Source organism: Monodelphis domestica, chromosome 5, assembly GCF_027887165.1.
Source record: "Monodelphis domestica isolate mMonDom1 chromosome 5, mMonDom1.pri, whole genome shotgun sequence".
NCBI lineage: Eukaryota > Metazoa > Chordata > Mammalia > Didelphimorphia > Didelphidae > Monodelphis > Monodelphis domestica.
The window spans coordinates 118,606,055-118,619,511 of NC_077231.1; the positions used below are offsets into that span (position 1 = coordinate 118,606,055).

A 13,457-nucleotide genomic window follows, 5' to 3' on the forward strand; every position below is an offset into this window, starting at 1 on the left:
TCTACCCCACCCTGAGGACCGAGATCAATCTTAGCCTATTAATGGGAGCAGCCCTTCACCTGTGAGAGAGAGTTTGAGAAATAGATTGGGTTTTTTAGGTGAAGACTTCATCTACTTTTTAATGAAAAATTATGGACTATCCAGATAACAACTCACCCACACATCATTCCTCATCCTCACAGGGGGAAAAGCATTCTTTGCAGTTACTTTCAGTGGACTCACTCAGGTGTAGTAATCAGCAAGTTATTTCTCCCTCTGGTGTTCTTTAGGAAATGTGCCTTTCTCTTAGAAACAGGGCAGGTCACTGAAGAGGAAGGCAAAGAATCAACTACTATTTTTATGTCACTATCAGGGTAGAAGACTATTATAAAGCAAGGTTCAGCTGATTAAGATATTCCAATAGAGAGAGCAAAGTTCCCACTCCAAAGAACTTTCCTCCTCGGTCTTTGGAAGCAGCTTTCATAAACATGAAAATCTCACTACTTGAATCCATCAAGTAGTGAGATTTTCTTGCTTATACAGTCCTTCCATTATTCAACTCTCTGGGGTTCTCCCTCTCTGTATTGCCATTTCATCGCCTGTGAGTCTGACTCCAGAGAATGAGAGGAAAAAGGAAGGAGTCGAAAATTGTTATTTTTTTTTAACTAGTTATTTCCAGCTCTGATAAATGGTTTGGTGAGAAAGGGTGGGGACCTAATTTGAGTACTGTTTCAAGAATTCAGTTAGTCATGTCATCTTTTCTCCCTCCCCCCCCCCCCCCAATCTCTTCATATCTTCCTACCTTAGGTAATTAAAAGTTGGCTAGATAAAGCATGTTAGCATGTTGCCTGATGCCCCCTGGTTGCTATGGATTTTTTTTTTTTTTGCTTTTCTTATTAGTAACAAGGAGTGGGATTTTGTAAACACATGCTATTTGTGTGACTCCTATTACTCATTTGAAGCAATGTCAGTCTTTTTTTCCACTGTGGTCTATGTGTCTGAGTCAGAGGGAGCCCTACAAGAGGTTTCTTTGAATTGATGGTTCCCTCCCAGTCACTCTTGACTTGCTGCCAACATTTCAGGGCGTAGTTACGAACAAATCTTTTTTTCCCCCTTCTTCTTTAAAGCCAGACTGATTCATAGAAACTCCTTTAAAACTCAGTGAAAAGACACCGCCCCATCACACATCCCAACACACCAGCGGAGGAAACATAACCTCAGGAATCAGGTCCTTCCCCTCACTGCTGTTACATACTCCAGAAGAGAGCACTAAGCACAAAAGGCAGCTCTTGTCATTTGAGGTGCTTGCTGCCGCTGCAGAACTTCTCAAGGTAAGAAGAGTGCCACTTCCTGCAGAGTCAATCTTTCTGGAGAGCCTTGGGGGGGAAAAGTTTCTCTACTTTTCCTCCGTTTCCCTACTTTGGACCTAACTCAAACCCTGCTTTGATTTAGCTATTTGTCTCCGAATTTCTGCATTTGTCTAATCTTGAGGCAAGTTACTTGCTGGATGATGGGGGGAAGTGAAACTTTTTTTTTTTTCCCTACGCGGCTGAGAAATCCTCCCGGACTGATACTATCTACACTCCCTAGAATAATAGGAAGCACCGGGGGAAAGCAGGAGAATCTGGGGAGAGTTTGCTTATTAGAGACAGTCACTGAGCCCGTACTCAAAGGTGTTAGGAGCTGAGACTTCGGAACAATTTGGGCATTACTCCATAGAGGAAACGTTACATACCTTTGAGATGACATATTTAAACTCACTTTTTAACCGCTCCGTTCTGATTTCAAAAACGCTTCAATACTGAGGTTAGGTTTTTTGTGTATGTGGTTTGGGCTGTCTGTTAAGTTAAAAAAAAACATTAAGTTAAATTAAGAAATTTAAAGAACTCCTTTTCGGTTTTTAAAATGGAGAGGTGGTTTTGTTTGTTATAAAGCTTCAGGGCGCATTTTAAAAAAAATTAATGCATTGTTGCTATTCAAAAACCTCTAAAAAGGAAAAAAAATAGTTGAAAGCTAAAATGCTGTTCAGGAAAATAAGAGTGTTTCAAATAAAATGGAATGGTATACTTGATGAAATTGGGAGTCTTGTCTGAATTTCAGAGCTCTCCAATTGGGCAGGCGCAGGGTGGAGGGTGGGGGCACTTCATTTGCTGCTGGGAAATTATTGCAAGGATTTTTGTTTCCATTTGAGAAGTAGCTGCATTTTAGGAGTTAACAAGTTGATTTTTAATCAGAAAAGATAAAGAAAGGTAAAGGTAAAGAAGCAGGCTGCTTTTGAATGGTTGTCCAATTGCTTCCTATTTTAGAAGGGAGAGTGACATTAATAAGGATACCCCTGCAAATTATGATACTAATTTTGAGAAAGAATCTTTTTATCTCTCTAGTTTTTCTACTCCTTGATCAGAGTGCCTTTGCCCAGGTGTGGCCCATTTCAACATCTCTACTATAATTAATTTTTTTTTCCTTCTGCATAAACAAAACAAGGGAGAAAGACAAGATATAGCCTGTTTAGAGAGGTTAGGTTTCTTTTTTCCCCTTCAGCAATTCAACACATTTGGAGATTTTTAATACAACCAGTTTGTTTTCTTTGTTGCTTTAAAAAGGCCTGGGAGGGAGAAAAAAAGAGGGCGAGGCAACCTGTTGGAAATACAGGATGTCTAAAGTTTTGGTTGATGTTTTAAGCTAAGTTTAAGGTTAGCTTAACCTTTAAGCTTGGTTTAAAACTCCAATTGAGTCTCTTGGAACACTTGAGAAGCTACTTTTTTATTTTTTTGCTCATAGTACTCATCTTGATGCCTTTGCTAGTATATTAATGGAAACTGTTATTTTAATCACTCATTTTCTAATAATGGTTTTGTACCTTCATAGTACTAGTCCTTTCTGAGTTTTATAGTTTAAGAACTATGAGAATAAGTAAGTTCTAAGAGAGTTGTTTAATTGCCACTGATTTGTTTTATTTTTTTACAATCTTCAACAACATTAATTTTTTTTTTCCCTAGCAGTTTCTGTCCTACATTTTCAGAAGCTGATCTAATTCTAAGCTTCTGAACAATGGGCTGAGGGTTCAGAGGAGTGGAAATCTAATGAGAAGGACCTCTAATAATCAAGATCTGTTCAGGGCTGTACAGTTCACTTAAATCTTTTGCAAAATTTTCTCTTCTGTCTGCATAGCAGCTCCTCATGGCCCTTCTCCACTCCCTGACTATCCTAAAGTAGGTCAAAATTCTTGAAAGAACTTTGAAACCAAACAAACCTCTCAGAATACTTCTGAACTAGAGATCATCTAAGCCCAGAGTATTGATTTCTCAGTATGCTAAGAAATTCTGCAAGACCTAATCCAATTGAACAATGACATGACGACAACAACAAAATCAAGAAAATTCAATGAACATTTCTTGAACATCTACTTTGTGCTAGCTTCTGAGAATATAAAGATAAGGATTAAACAGGTCTTGTTCTCAATGAGTTTATATTCAGCTATGGTGGGCAGAGGTGGGAGCGGGATAAAAAAAGATATCCCTGAGTATAGTGCAAAGAAAATTAAAGAGGAAAGACCACTAAATGCAGTGTATCAGGAAAGGTTTTCCTGGAAGGTAGCATCTAAGTTGAGCCCTAAAGGATTTTGAAAGTGGAAGATAAGGAAGGATTTTTTTCAGACTTTTTTGAATGCATAAAGTAGGCAGTGGAGTTTAGAGCTGGAGGAATGGCTGGTGACCTCTGGACTTTTTTCTTTTTTAACTTTTACTACGGCAGTGATATTGTCAGACCTGTGTTTTAGGAAGATTAGTTTGGTGCCTATGTAGATAATAGATTAGAGTGGTGAGATACTAGAAGTAAGGAGACAAATTCAGTGACTAATTTAATAGTTCAGACCACAAGTGATGAAGGCCTGTACTAGATTGTCTTTTGAGATATCAGAGAAGTCATAAAATTAGAATCAACAAGATTTGGTTATTGATTTGATATGGGAGATGATAGAGAGAGTTAAAAACTCAGGCATTCCTCCAAGGTTTTAAACACCAATGATTGGATGGATAGTGATGCTCTGGGTAGAAATGGGCCAGTTTTTTAATTCTTTAGAGCCTTGCCCAGGCCAACATGACTCCAAAGAGATCATTCAAGTGGAAGAGCTCTAACCTTGTTCATTGAACCCAATGGGTCTAAAGCAGTACTAATTGTTTCTTGGTGTGGAGGACCATTATGGAAACCATGTTGGTTCTGGAACCATAGTGGAGATTCAAACCTCCTCCTACCTAGGTTTAGTATATCCTTAGGAGTTCATTCAGTACCAAGTATTCTATTTAGTGGTGAACTAAAGTCCCAAGGGGAGGAAATGGACCCTTTCAGACTTGAGTCAATGTAGAACTACTATATTCTCTACATCCTTCCCTTCTCTTTTTGGCTCTCTCTATCTCTGTCTGTATTTTTATCTTCATCTCTCTCTCTCTCTCTCTCTCTCTCTCTCTCTTTCTCACAATTTAGGCTAAAGACAAGAAAAGATTAAAAAATGACAGAAGACATTTGTTAGATTTTGTTACTATTCACCCAACCAAGCACATGTAAATTATTTGAATCAATATCATTCACACATTAAATATAATAGAATTCATTCTCTGATTCACCACAGATTGATTCATAGAAATATAATTGACTAAATCAAAATTCTAGATATAGGCACACACTCACAAACACATGTTACACACCCAATTAATGACCCCTGTCCTATTTAAGGTATTGTGGTATAATAGATAGAGATAGATGATTTTGGAATCAGGAAAAACAGAGTGTAGCTCCCACCTTTAATACATACTGGGTGTGTAACCTTTAACAAGTCACTAATCCTCTTGGTATTTGAGGTAATTCTCCAAAATAAGCTACAGACCTTCTTTGATAGAAGGAATTTCCTCATGTGGTAGCCCTCTATATCAATGAAAGGTCCAGTCCCCATCCCTTATAATAACTTGCATTTATATTGTACTTTAAAGTCTGTTTATAGCACATTTTCCTTATGACAAACCTGTCAAGTAAATAATACTAATATTCTGATTTTATAGCTAAAGAAATAAAAGCTGAGAAAAGTCAATTACTTGACCAAGCTCATAGTAAGTGTCAGAGTTGGGCTTTGAACTCAAAACTTTTGACTATGTCTAATAATTCTTTTTACTAGACCATGCTAGAAATCTATCTGACTTAACCTTGATCTCATAACTTGACCCATAGTTCAACCAGTCATACCTACTGGGTAATGAGGCTTTCATCAAAAAGTCTACCAAGCAAATCAATCATATCTTATTTCCATACTGCTAACAGCCACTCCCTCTATTAGTAGGATTCTTATTCTCTTTCCCTTGGGAAAATGTAATGATCCTTGATCAGCAAGGAGATATAGTTTTCTTCTTTTAGACATCTCTAAGTCTCTATGAGACAGAGGTTTCCAAGCTTCTGGACCATATCTATGTTGCAAGTAAGAGAATAAGAATAAAATCCAAATGGAACATTTTCCCCAATACTAATTCGTTTTCCACAATGTCATCTAAAGGAAAGTACACTGTAATTCTAGTATCTGAAATCTAGTTCCAGCTCTGGCGCTGACTTGTTATGTGATTTTGGGTAAGTTCTTGAACCTCTGGGAACTAGTATACCAACATATATAAAAATGAGAGGATTGTGCATAAGCTCTAAATCCTTTTTTAGCTCTAACAGTCTGTAGGTTTCTAGTAGTATCATGTCTGCATGATAGGAAACATTGTCTTTGTCCTAGTAGATAGACACAGGCAATGGCTACTCCTTGGCTCATGTCAACAGCTGAGTTAGTTCATAGAGATGAGTGGGAAAAGAGTTGAAAGAAGCAATACGTTTCACTTGAAAGGGTGTTCTACAGAGTACACCCTTCCCCATGGGGCTTCCAGAGACAGCAACATCCATTCAGAAATTCCTTGTGCATCCGGTCTGATGCGCTTTTCATAAAAGGTCTTCATTTGCTACATTGATTGAACACAGACTGTTTGCCCCCAAAGGAGATGGGGGGGTGGTGGTGGAGTTGAAAGAGAAATGGATAAGACACCTGGTAGACACTTAAGCATCTGCCAGGAACCAAATGAGACACAGGGAAACTGAACAGGTCTTGGGAAAGAAACTCCACCCGTTTTTCAAGAATAGAACCTGCAGCAGGAGGGTGTGGTTGTAAAGGTGTGTGTGTGTGTGTGTGTGTGTGTGTGTGTGTGTGTGTGTGTGTGTGTGTGTGTGTATGGTATGAGCATGCACATGCTCAGAGAGAGACAAAGACTGACAGAGAGATGGATAGAAAGACAGAAAAATGGAGAGACCCAAAGGCACACATAAAGAAAGACAAGAGACATTGGAGGAGATAGATATCTATATTGAAAGAAAGATCCAAGAGTGGGAGATAGACAGTGATTAACACATCTACCAACAATGTAATCTAGGTAGCATAAATGATTTTATTTCTATTCTGCAGCTGAGATGATGAAGATTCTTAGAGATTAAATCACCAAATTATGGTCAAACAGCAGGGAGGTGATAGAATAGGATTCAAACCCAGATCTCCTGACTCTAAACTCCAACATCCTTTACTCTATACCTTACTTTTTTTTTTCATATAAGATGCAGGGAGACAGAGAGTTATAGGAAACCAGAAACAGGGGAAGAGAGAAAGAAGGTCCTGGGGAGAAGTGGAAAGGATGCTTTCATTTAAAAGTGTTATTCAGTGGTAAAAATGCAAGTTTTCATGAGGATTTTTTTCCCCCTCCTGGCTTGGAGTTCCAGTATCAACAAGACAGTAAGTGTCTTCAATTTTCTTTACACTTGAGAAAGGGGAAGGCAAAGCTGAAAGCAATGTGAAGATTTTGCTTTTATCTTATAACATCAAAGTATGTGATGGAGTCAAAGCATCATGGTATGTTCCCTCAGCTCCAAGAAGATATTATTCCTTTCCTTATATAATTTGCTAACTAGGAATGGGTTAACTTGGAGTCTTGCCACTGAGCAGTAAATCTTAGAGAAGGTACCAAGAAGCACTTGTTCTCCAGCAAAAAAAGCAACAAATGATAGATGGGTGTATAGCCATGATAGGAAGGAGTGTGCTTCCTACTCTCCAACCCCAACCCTGGGGACCTTTGGGACCTGGGGACCACAGCTCTTGGTCCTCTATTACTGTATTGAGATCTTGGTTATTCATAATAGTCTCCTGTTTCTATGTCATGATTACCCTCAAGCCCCAGATCCTAGACTGCTACCCTCCTACAGCCTAGTCAATTATAATTTCCTGATGAATCTCAGGATCAAGGGCATTAACTTCTGTCATGCCTCCTCCACCTGCTGTGCCAGTTGCTTCCTCTACAATTGAATTTCAGGATTAGAGGATTGAGCATCACTGAATAAACTGTGGAGATACAAGCAAGAGTCTCTAGGACTTGCTGCTTACTTTCTTGGCACGATTATCTTTATCCAGCACCTAGGGATAATTTATGGTGTTGGTTATTCACCCAAATAATCTTGAAATACAAACAAAAAAAAAGTTTAATATGTGCTCGAGTCAGTGATCTGTGCAAAAACTACTCATGGCACAAGGAGGCTGAAGGCAGGGTTGGGCTGTGGTAAAATCCTGAGGTCTTCTCACTCCCTGTGTAAACTCCCCCAAAGCAGCCTTGACCTAGAATCTAGCTACCTTCTTCATAGAATGTTCTTCTGGGCTCAGATGTTCTCTCCCCAAATCACCCTGCTCCAATGAATTTGTCTTAAAAAGTCAAGTTGATGGAGGTTTTCCTTCTTGCCTTGTGGTGTTTGGTCTGGGTAATATTATCTAGTGTATTTTTACATTCTTGTGCATTGAAATTCTTAGAATCATAGAGTTTGAGTCTAGAAGAGACTTTAGAGACCATCTGTTCTAACCTTCCCCTAGAGAAGGAAATTGCAAACTAACCCAGTATCTTTGCCAAGAAAATCCCATGGTTGGCATGATTCATGGGGTTATGAAGAATTAGACATGACTGAATGACTGAGCAACAAATTCAAAGTCTTCATTTTACAGATAAGAAACTTGATGCCCAAGGTCATACAACTAGTAAGTGGCATTCTCAGGATTTAAAGCAAAGACCTCTGATTTGGAATCTAGGCTCATTCTATTATACCATTTGTAATCCCTGATCTTCCTATTCTTGGAATAGATTCACAAGTGTTTCTCTGAAAGTAGTTTCATGATCCCAGTGGTCTGAGTCAAGCCCAAGTTCTTCAATGAAGCCAAGTTCTTCAGTATAGAGTTGGGGACCCCTGAAGTTGGAATTTGGACATTAACCTTCAGAAACATCTGCTCCTGGGGTTTGGAGGGGTGCTCCTGAGAAGAAAGAACTCTGAAAATACTCCAGATTGATTCTTTGTCTTGATATCAGGAGGTTTTAGTTAGTTTAAGAGGTTCTACTGACCTGAGTATGGACTATAAGGCAGTAACTGTAATAAGGGGGTATTAATAATAATAACTAACATTTATTTGTATATACTTTATGGTTACATAGTACCTTTGTGCATGATCCTCACGACAGGTCTGTGCAATATGTAGTACATGCTTATCCATTTAGCTGATTTAGAAATGTGACTTGCTCGAGGTCACACAGGATGTTAATGGTACAATCAGACCTTAAATCTAGATCTTTTCTCTTGGTCCAGTGCTTCTTTCACTATTCCATCTCTCTCAAATGGATCTGTAGCTTTCCTCAAACCTGAAGAAAAGACTAAAGAAGATATGTGTGTGTGTGGGGGGAAGCATAGCATGATAGAAAGAACTTGGGACAGAAAGTCTAGCTATCTGGGTTCTAGACCACTATTATTTTGCTGAATGACCATGGGCAAGTCTTCCCATGTGTTGTCTTCCCATTCCTTAGAATATAAGCTTCTTGAGGGCAGGGATTATCTTGTAGTTAAATCCCTAGCACTTAGCACAGAGATTGTTACATAGTAAGTACTGAATAAATGTTTGTGACATACTTTTCTGGGCTTCAGCTTACTTGTTTACAAAATGGGAAGATTGGGTTAAGATGACCTATAATATTTCTTCCAGTTCAAAAATACTGAATTATAACAAGTATGATTTTATTCTCTCTAAAAATGCCTGGGGCATGGAGAGGGCAAGATCAAAAAATGAGGGGCAGAAATCCAGGGCAATCTGTAGAAAACGATGGCTCACTTTAGCATATGGTAGCCATTTCCTGTCAACCCCATGAGAGAGAGTTAGGGTTTCTTGGGATCTCAGTTTAGCCACACCTTGATTTTTCTTCTCCCTTCATTTGCTCTTGGCAGACATTGTCTCCTATGAGACATTTCTTGGCTGCCTGGAATACCTCTTGTTATAGTAAAATGGAGCTTCTGCTTACCTCTTCCCGGAGGAGAATCTTTGTCTTCTATGTCCTGTACTTTTGCTGTAGTTGATGATCTTGCCTTAGAATTCTGTGTGTCTAAGTTCTTGCTTATGCTATTCTAGAATTTCTACAATACAATAATGAAATGGATGGGAAAGGGAAAGCAATCCAGATAGAGGGTGGTGGATAGAGAAACAAGGAAGACCCAAGATTTCCTAAAATGTACTTACTCTCTCTGTGAACATTTTCAAAAATAATATGTTCGCTACCATTGTTTCCCCTTTGTTCCTAGCTAGTATGCTATCCAGCATTATGGGTGTGGGCCATCAATTTTCATTCACTGTTAACAAAATCATGCAAGAAACATGAGAAATCATCTAGTGCAAGGATTCTTAACTTAGGGTTCATGAACTTTTTGGTTTGTTTTGATAGCTGCCTTTCAGTGCAATTGGTTTCATTTACAATCCTATGCCTTTTATGTACCTAAAATGATTCTGAGAAGGGATTCATAGGTTTTGTTAGGCTGTCAATGGGGTCTATAACACAAAGAAGTTAAGAATCCCTGGTTCTAATCCAACAGCCTTATTTAACAAACAATAAAACTAAGAAACTTCAAGATGAAATGATTGACTTTGTCCAGCTTACTCTGACCACTGACCTCCCTGGCTTCCTTTTTAAGGCCAAACTGTTCAGTCATTTTAAGTTGTGTTTAACTCCTCCAGATCCCATTTGAGTTTCCTTGGCAGAGATACTAGAGCAGTTTGTCATCTCCTTCTCCAGCTCATTTTACAGAAGAGGAACTTGAAGCAAACAGAGTTAAATGACTTGCCCAGGGTCACATAGGTAGTAAGCATCTGAGTGCATTTAGTCTTTCTTCTGAATTAGTCTTCCTGACTCTAGTCCTAGTATTCTATACACTGTGCCAACCAGCTGTCCTGTCTCAAATAAAATCCTATCTTTTATTGGAAGCCTTAGCCAACTCCTTTAAATTCTAGTGCCTGCCCCTTTTTAAATTATTTCTTATATGTCCTGTATATAGCTTGTTTTGTATATAGATTGTAAGCTCCTTGAGGGCAAGGGGCTGTCTTTTGCTTCATTTGGTATTATAGCACTGAATACTGTGTCTGATACAGAGAAGGCTCTTCATAAATATTGATTGATTGGTTGAGCTCAAACATCTAGCCCAGCTAGGCTATGTGGTGGAAAAAGTCAGCAGACTTGGCTTCCATCTTCAGTTCTGTGATTTACTACTATGTGATCCTTGGACAAACAACTTCACATCTCTAGGTTTTAGCTTCCTCATCTGTAAAAAGGAGACTTGGACTGAATGATGTCTTGCAATGCAAAACCTTATGATTTCCAATCCTATGCTTCTTCCCCTCCCCATCCCACCCCCTGCATCTCTTCTATTTCTTCAACTTCAGTCTCATGATAGTCGACATTGATGCCAGATAAAAGCCACTCTTTCCACAACAATCCTAACTTTGGGGAAGCATTCCCAGACTCATGAAAGATCCAGTTGTTTTCCTTGAAGCCCACAGACCACTTTTATTTTGGCTGCTTCAGACACAGATGGTTTTTACAGTTCTGTTTAAAAAGTTCAGTTCCAATTGGACAATAATATCCATACCTTCTACTCCTGAACACCAGACTTTAAGAAGCAGATGGATATTGTGTTTTCTCCAGTAGAGAAATAAATGGAGTTTCCTCTTTCTGTTTGGAAACAAGATTTGGAAGAGAAACAATACTTGATATGAAACAATAACAGTTACACTGAAAATTCACTTGAGGACTTATTTAAATATACCCCTTTCCTTACCCAGTTACCTACTGGCATTGTTGTATGTATTTTTCAACATCTAGAGCAGTGAACTATATAATACCTTTCTCTTCTGGTAATAGACCATTTCCTTTGTTGCCTCTGTATTCCATTACCATCTGATTTTCTGCATGAAAAAGTCTTTTGATAGAAAGGCAAGACAAGAAAGAAAAGAAATTTGTTTTTTTCCAAGTCAAAGAACAGTTTTCTTAGAAGGTTAAGGGAAGATCTAGAGTTAGATGGTTGTCATTCACTGAGTAGTTGAACTGAAAAGAACATTTGAGATCTAAGCCAAGCCCCTTATTTGAGAGACAAGATTATAGATTTAGGGATATGAAGTGGCTTGAACAAAGTCAATCAGTTGGTCCTTGTAGAAGCAAGACTCAAACCTAAGTCTTCTACTTATAAAGGCATTGCACATTCCATTTCATATAGGGAAGAGATCATAAAGAAAATTGTTGGCAAATTATGGTATTGACGAGGCAACCAGATGACATAGAACAGATCTTCCATCTCTTTCTCTTGTCCTTTGGAGAAAGTACCAGGTTTTTCATTAGAGCAGTCAAGAATTGATCTGAAGAGACAGATCAGGGAGATAATAATGTTATTGTAGAGAGATGGCAGAAAGAAGAAAATGAGAATTGGTCCTGAGATTATAGAGGATTATAGCATCATTTAGTTGAGTATATGGAAGCTAGTTGCCAGGGATCCAATAGAATAATCTTCAAGTAATTCGGTTTGTATTTGCTGTAGCTAATGGATACAGTAAAGTAGAATGTGTAGGAGGATAGAGACAATAAAAAATTAATAGATAAATTGATACTTAGAGATCAGCATTTCCCATAAACCATATATAGGTTTACATATGGGCACTGACTCTACACACATGCATATGAATACACTCACCCAAATTCTTTGCTTTTGAATGAAAAGAAGTTAGCCTTAAATGTCCCAAACAAACAAATACACAAAGAGGCCCATGGAGCAGTATTGCAACAAACATTTCTGTTCAACAAGCAGAGTTTTTGGATATAGTTTTTTAAAAATGAATTAAAGAAAGGGGATGCTCTAAAGACCACAAGCTCTGCCTTTTAAAAAAGTTTTAATGGTCCCATGAAGGGTTCAGATGCCTTTTAATGTATTAATTCTTTTAGTTTAATCTAAATCCATAAGGTGTGATGATGATCACACACAGCAATTTGATCCCATTTCCATTGACTCTAGTCAGTCATGTTGGAGCAGAATCAGTTATGGGACATTGCAGTGCCCATTGTCTTCTCCACAAGTATATGACTACTACCATGGAAGGTCATGATGATGGTGATGATGAATATGTTAAAGCTAATATTTATATAATGCTTGCTATGTGACAGGGACTATGCAAAGCACTATACAATTATTATCTTATTTGAACCTCATAATAACTCCAACCAGCAAGTGATATTAATAAAGAAAATGCAGATTACACTTAAAAGTGTAGATTGAACTTTTTTTTTTTTTTGGATAGTCAGTTGTTAAACATTTACTAACAAACCCTTTGAACCCAAGTTTCTTGACTTTAAGTCTATAAACTAGGATAGCTAACCTAAATCACTGGGTAACGTTAGGCAAAGTACCTTACTTTTTGAGGCCTGAGTTTTCGTATTGTGAATTGGGGTTACATTAGATGATTTCCAAGGGGAAACCTTAATATTCTGTTCTTTTGTATATAGGGAAATTCATAGTTCCTGACCTCAGTGAACTTATAAAATCCAAGGAGGCAATTGATTGGGCTTTTGGTCAAACTCTTGACTCTTCCTTTATCTTTCCTTTCCCAGTTATCTCTCTTTTCTTTCTTCATGTGTTTACAGCAGGATAAGAATGCTAAGGAGCCAAATCAGGGTATTTTTAAGGGCTTACTCTACACACTGTAGATAAGATGTCTACAAAGATAAAACAAAATAGTCCTTACCCTCAAAAAAGTTTATATTCCACTAGAGTAATACTACAAATATCTAGATAAGTAAATACAAAATTTCTTAAGAAGGGAGAGAATTCTTACAAGTGAGGGAGAGAGGGAAAGGATGGGAGGCTCACAAAAGAGCTAATACTTGAGGTGAGAAGAAAAAGGCTCTAAAAGAGCAACATAGCAAGAGGGGACATTCCAAACATGGTGAATAGCTTGTGTGAATGCTGAGGCAACAGTTGGAAGGTTGGTTATGGGGAATGACCATTAGTCCAATTTGTATGGAACATAGAATGCTTAAAGGAGAGTGATATGGAATAGGTATGAGTCAGTCAGTGAAGGG

At 38.2% G+C, this 13,457-nt stretch overlaps 1 protein-coding gene across 1 annotated transcript in view; it reads left to right on the forward strand.

Annotated features, from left to right (window-relative positions):
- Positions 1–1,039: 1,039 nt before the first annotated feature.
- EMP1 (epithelial membrane protein 1) overlaps positions 1,040–13,457 on the forward strand; it is a 29,041-nt gene continuing 16,623 nt past the window's right edge. The window contains exon 1 of the mRNA XM_001365527.4: positions 1,040–1,310. The gene's annotated coding sequence lies outside the window, so the exon portion shown is untranslated. The remainder of the gene's footprint in view (positions 1,311–13,457) is intronic.